The sequence below is a fragment of the Nicotiana tabacum genome, chromosome 4, assembly GCF_000715075.1.
Source record: "Nicotiana tabacum cultivar K326 chromosome 4, ASM71507v2, whole genome shotgun sequence".
NCBI classification, from domain to species: Eukaryota; Viridiplantae; Streptophyta; class Magnoliopsida; order Solanales; family Solanaceae; genus Nicotiana; species Nicotiana tabacum.
Window position 1 is genome coordinate 96,326,474 of NC_134083.1, and position 5,825 is coordinate 96,332,298.

Genomic DNA, 5,825 nt, shown 5'->3' on the forward strand with positions numbered 1-5,825 from the left:
AAACACGCAGAAACTTATAACCACCCTTCAGATCAACCAGTCAAGAAGCTCGCTCGTTTGACAAGATCCATTTCCCAACTTTCCGAAGGGAAAAATGGTATCTTTCTCCCTAACATTCCTCATCCCGAAACGGTAGTGCAAATATCAGGTCTAGGAACCTCATCTCTACCAATACAAGAAGCACAACCGACAAGTCACACCAAAGGTCATATGAAGCCCCACACAACACGGTTTCGTACACCAAACAAGTAAAAATTCAGACATGACAAATAATAGTAAGAAAGTTAAAAAAGAAGGCTATCGAGCATGTTAAACAGGTGAGGTAATATTAACATATTCCTATGAACTATTTTCCACAAAGTAGAGCAAAACACATAAAATAAGCATAAGTAATTACATCTCATCACTGTACAGTTACGGCGCGCAACCCGATCCAATCATATCAATGCACATAGGGGTACACATCGAGCCAAAATGCCCGGGCTCGCTAATCACATGCTCATCAACATCAAGCACAATATAGTGCACAAATATAACTGTGGGAAGGTGATTAGGCATATACAATATAGAGAAAGACAAGCACAACTATGGTGCAATAATCAACATCACGAGGGCCATCTCGCCCATAACGACATAAGGCCTAGACGACATTACAATATGCATGCGAATAATCATGTAACCTTCACCACCAGTCATAGAATAAGAGAGAAACACACAACATAGACCAAGGTGCAAATAACATTAATTCCGCCTGATGATATACATGTGGTAACAGCTGCGCAAGAGCAAGAAAATCTAATCTGATACAAAATACATATTATCATTAGGCTCACAAGTAATCCCCAAACCAAATTTCGATCATCCCCAAATTTTTGCCCTACCCATAGTTTACTCCTAAAAATTCACAAAAGTAGTTTTCTAATTGTCTTTGATTTTTATAGAATTTATCTTTATTTGTTTGGTTGTATTTATTTGCATTTGTGAATATTTAGGAATATCGTAAATCATGAAAGTCATCAAAAAATATTTAATCTTTATTTCATAGCATTTTAGGTTTTTAATTGCATTGCATCACTAAAAACAAAATCACAAAAAATGGATTTAGTTACTTTGCATTTTAGGTGCAGTTAATTAATCTCTTTTATTTTAATTTGTAAAAGTAATTGATTACTTTTAGTTGTTAAAATAGTTAAATGGGTCAATTTTGCAAATTAGTTTTAAAATTCGCTTTGTAAGGATAAATGGCTAATGTTGAAAATCAAAACAAAGAGGGAAAGGGGAGTTGATGGGTTAAAAACCGGAATGGGCCATTGTTTCAGGCCCAAACCTTCGCCCAAATCACTCCAAACTCGGTCCACTTCACCGGGACTCCGAGAGGTTACCAAACGGCGTCATTTTTTGCGTGCGTAATCTCGACCATTCATTCTTCTTGATCGAACGGCTGAAGACTAACCTTTCTTTCCTGTATAAGTGTCTGAACCAACCCTCACCCCCCAAAAAGCCTCTTAGAACACCCTTTTCTCTCACCACTATTTCTCTATCCAACACCGCCGCCGGAAATCGTCCACGGCGGCGGCCGACTTCCAAACATCCCAAAATTTTCACCACGTGATCTCCATCTCTCCCTCTCTCTTAATCTACCATCCGATTTTTCTTAAGGCCCTCACAGTTTTACGATTTTTAGATCTAAGAACCAAACCAAAAACCTAATTCACCCCCTTCTTGTTTTCTCCTAAATCTCAGCCTGCTCGAGGTCGAAACCTGCACCAATTAACCCTCCTCGCTATGTATTCCAATTTGGTGTTAGTATTCGATCCATTTCTAGGCCGCCAGAATCTTTCATATCTGTCAAATGCCGTTGAACCTCAACGGGTTTTGTCCAATGAAATACTTATCAGACATCAAGGGTCCAGATAAGTGTTCATTGGACAAAGATCGTTACTGTTCAACATTGAAATGCCGATGTTTCGAATCATGTCCTCTGCTTTTGGGTCTTATCGGCCCTGTAAGTTTCTTTTCCTTAATTTCTTTTCTTCATTATTGTTATTCACATATGTTTATATGTCGTGGTTTTAGGTGTTAATGTGTTAGTTTAATTATTAGTTGGCATAGTTTGAAAAGTAAAGAGGAACTGTTTGATTACATTGATCATTAGCCAAATTACGTAATTGCATATTCCAATTTGTTTTAATCGTTGTAATAACTATTGTTTAATTGGAGTTTGAAATTGATTGATAATGTTTTATTGATTATAGGGTATTATGAAATTTGGGCTTGCCTTGTTGATAGGTAGGCTCGTTGGATTTGATTTTAGGAACAAAGGGGCAGAAGGGTCGGCGGAAAAGGAATAATTAAAAAAGGACATGTTTTAGCAAATAAAAGAGTGAAGAGGACAGGGGTAAGCGGGAAAATAACAAAAGATGAGGGATGTAAGAGAAAGAAAAATAACTCAAAAGATTCTCTGCATTTTCTATATAAGAGAATACACATTGAGAGACTGCTCTTTCGTTCTTACTCACACATTCACTCTAATCTCACTCACACAAAAATTCTCACTCCTCTCATTCACTCACACACTTTACAGACTTGAAAGCTCTTCATATTCAAAGCTGTGAGTAAAAGCTTTAAAAATTCAAAAGAATCTTAACTGAGATATGAGATTTAGGATAACAAAAATATAAAAAAAGGGGGAAAGTGTAGAAAAGGGAATTTCAAAGGATGGACTGATTTCTGCTGCTTTGTTTCAACAATTTCTGGCTGCTTTGAGTCGATTTTGGACCTAAATTGAAGTTGTGATGCTTATTATGCATTGTTGAACTCTTCTCGTCTTCACTCTGCCTTAATTTGGCATTTCAGTGTCTGTTATTTGCTGAATTATGTGAGTCTCAAAATGCCTCTGTACTTATCATTTCTTTGAAGTGACAGAATTGTTAGTATTCATGCTTAGCTACCAGATCTGGGATACTCTACCTAGTATGCAGAGTTAATATGAATCTGAATATTGGTTGTTTATGTTGTGTTGATCATGATTAAGTTGCTAGTACCATATAATGAATTCATATGAAAATCTGTTAAGATATTATTATTTGTCCAGCTCAAGTAAAGTTCGCAATTGAGATTTTCAGGTTAAAAATGAAGTTGAAATAGTATCCATCTCCAGTCTCCATGTTCTGTTTAGCCCTTCATTAGATTTGGAAGTTCGAAGACGTAATATGAAAATATTCATGTGTATGTTGATTCAGTTAGATTAGCTTTTTGATTAGAATTTGAAGACTACTTTCCTGCAAAACTGATGGTTCTTGTATAAGAAAACAGACTTATATTAATTTCGCTCATCAATTCATTTTCTCGAATTGGTTGAAATTTTGTGTAATTGAGTTATTCTCGTTTATGATCATGTAAGTGATGTGAGCTTATGTTCTTTTAGATAATAGCGGCTAACCATGGACTGGTAATTCAAAAATAGTCAGCGTTTGCAAAGTCATTGAAAAATAGGCACTATTTTGCTGCAACACGGACCGGTCCAGCATAATATCTTGGAGATTGGAGCACTTGTGTATGAACTTCCAGCATATTATGCTGGACCGGTATATTATAGTGGAACTCCAATATATTATGCTGAAATATTTTCCGAATTTTGAACAGTGTTCTCGTTCAGATTTATCTTTACATGATAATTGGCTAAATTTTGATTACTTTTGAAACTATGACTATTTTCAATTATCACTCGTAAATCTGGCTATTATTGAATTTCTTCCCGATTTTGGGACTTGATAGTTGTTGAGGTAAACCTGTTTGATGGGCCTCGTCCTTGCATCCTAGGCCGAACTATGGCCTTTAATTCTCAGTTAAGAGGCCAAGGGGCTATGGGCTTTGTGCTGGGCCCACCTGTGGTCTCACACGACCTGTTAAAGGTCCATTGTGATTATGTAATCAATGTGACCTTTTGCACTATCATCCAGTTTCTAGCCCTAACGAGTGAAGGAGGGAGCAGGCGTAATTAATTCATCAAAGTACCATTAGTATTGACAGTAGATCCCCCTAGTAATCCAAATAGTTTATTAATATAACTTATCAAACCTTTCCTTTTCAATACTTCCAGTGGTTAAAGATGAGCAAATGTAGTGCTTTCAAAATTCCCATACGTCCACTTTATAAACTGTCATTAATGTATCTTTACCCATAATAACATTCCATAATTCTTGGACCTTTATTATAAAATCTCAAATTTAGTCTAATTAATTCCATGAATACTCGTTGTTGGCTTTAGGCGCATTTAAGAAATAATTCGTCATATACGTTTCCCGTGGCATAACTTTGACATCTAATCCCAAATTCAGGTGCACTCACGCGTGACTTGATCCCAACTTCAACTAATAATAAAATAAACATGTCGCAAACCACGGGTGCGCTTCACATGGCGCGATTTACAATATGTACAAGACGATAAGTGTACGATATCCTAACTTGTTCAAATAAATTTCATAAATACTTAAAATGGTCGAAACATATAGTTAAAAGCGGTATAAAAGGTAAATGCACATAGTTTCTAAACACGTGATATTTGGATAATTAAGCCGAGTTTAATGGTAAATCGACCGTGCTAAAACCACATAATCCGGGAGTGCATACACCTTCTCTTGGGTTAACTAAATTCCTTACTCGGTCTTCTATATTTCGCAGACTTATACAAGTCAATTTTTCTTGATTTGGATTTAAAATAAATGGCGACTTGGGACGTCGTAAATAATTATTCCAAGGGCGGCTCTATAAAAAATAAATTAAATAAATTAATACCATTTCAAATAATGTCACTTAAATTGAAAAAATTCATTATCTTCGGAAAAATGAGGTGCGACAGTCATTAGTAATGCCTGAAGGAATTATTGAAGATGTGATGGTACGAGTGGGGAAGTTCATCTTCCCCGCTGATTTTATTATTCTTGACTAATTGGCAGATGAAGAAGCGCCTATTATTTTGGGGTGACCATTCCTGGCTACTGGTGGAGCAATTATAGATATGAGGAAAGGAAAGCTGAAGATGAGAGTACATGATAAAGAAGTCACTTTTAATGTGTACAAGGCGCTTAAAATTCATTATGAGGATTTGTGTATGATCTCGGTGGTAGAATCGAAGTTGATAGAGCAAGGTTTTTATGTGGAGTCTACTGGCATGGGAAAGAAAATCGAGTTAGAAAAAGTGGTGTTGCGAGCTGAATGTGTAAAGGTAAAAGAGAAAAGGGTCAAAGAGGAAAGAGGAGATCATCATAGAGCACGCAAAAAAGGCAAAACTCCATGGAAAGAGGAGGAAACGAAAGCGTCATGCTTGAGCAAGTGGTTCATGTCGTGCTGCGACATTAAATCAGACGTTTTATGGGAGGCAACCCATGGTGATGTTGTAAACATCATGCCATGACGTTAACTAAGGCGCTTGTTGGGAGGCAACCGAGCATGTATTTTATTTATTTTTATTCTTATTTTCTTAGAGTTTCGTTTTGTTTGTTTTTATTTTGCAGATTAGGGGAAGTCTGAGCACCCGAAGTTAAAGTTGAGGAGCATGTTTGAGCTTAAGTGTGGGGTCGTCTCGACCCTTAATATTGAGGATCGTGTTACTAACTAGGCCTTAGAGGGTCTTAGGGAGTATTTCTCATCCTTATTTTAATATTTTGCACTGTGATCCATGCAACGAGGACTAAGCATGAAAAAAGTGTGGGGTTGGGGAACTACTTTCTAAGTGTAATTGTATAATTTTTTTCTTTTTCATTAGTTTTTTTTTTTGAACTCGTAGTTAGTAGTAGTCTAATTTAGAGTAGTAGTAGACAATC

General features: G+C 36.4%; 1 long non-coding RNA gene across 1 annotated transcript; it reads left to right on the forward strand.

Moving 5' to 3' along the window:
* The first annotated feature begins 1,500 nt into the window (after positions 1 to 1,500).
* On the forward strand, positions 1,501 to 3,353 carry LOC107776722 (uncharacterized). Its single transcript, XR_001646042.2, has 2 exons — positions 1,501 to 2,005; positions 3,126 to 3,353. It is a non-coding gene; the product is annotated as an uncharacterized LOC107776722 (long non-coding RNA).
* The last annotated feature ends 2,472 nt before the right edge of the window (positions 3,354 to 5,825 follow it).